Source organism: Sinohyriopsis cumingii, unplaced genomic scaffold (genome assembly GCF_028554795.1).
Source record: "Sinohyriopsis cumingii isolate HCF-2022 unplaced genomic scaffold, ASM2855479v2 utg001522l, whole genome shotgun sequence".
Lineage (NCBI taxonomy): Eukaryota > Metazoa > Mollusca > Bivalvia > Unionida > Unionidae > Sinohyriopsis > Sinohyriopsis cumingii.
Genome location: NW_028316011.1, coordinates 485,001 through 485,329, shown reverse-complemented (window position 1 = coordinate 485,329; position 329 = coordinate 485,001). Strand labels below are relative to the sequence as shown.

General features: G+C 29.5%; 1 protein-coding gene across 1 annotated transcript in view; it reads right to left on the bottom strand.

The window, feature by feature from the left end:
• Positions 1 to 253: 253 nt before the first annotated feature.
• Positions 254 to 329, bottom strand: part of LOC149772045 (uncharacterized) — a 55,982-nt gene continuing 55,906 nt past the window's right edge. The window contains exon 9 of the mRNA XM_089947942.1: positions 254 to 329. This exon is cut by the window's right edge and continues 681 nt beyond it. The gene's annotated coding sequence lies outside the window, so the exon portion shown is untranslated.

Here is a 329-nt window from a genome sequence, read left to right as displayed (position 1 = left end):
TTCTTCCGAAATTTTATTATTACGACTTGTGTCTGAAAATAATTATCATTTTGCTGTTCAAGCTATTACATACAGAAACAAATCGTCATTCATTAAAACTAGTTGTAGCTAAAATGAAAATTGCGTGTTTGTTATACATTCAACTGAGCAACAAAACATATCTGCATTGTAAGAACTGAATGAAACATAATGATTAGTATTGCCTGTTGCTTTAAATAAATGAAATTAAACATAACGGAAGCTTTGATATGGTAAGAAAAATGCTCTAACAGACTCACGTTGAAGGACAAATAATACGTTAACCTTGCTGTTAATTAAACACACTAACA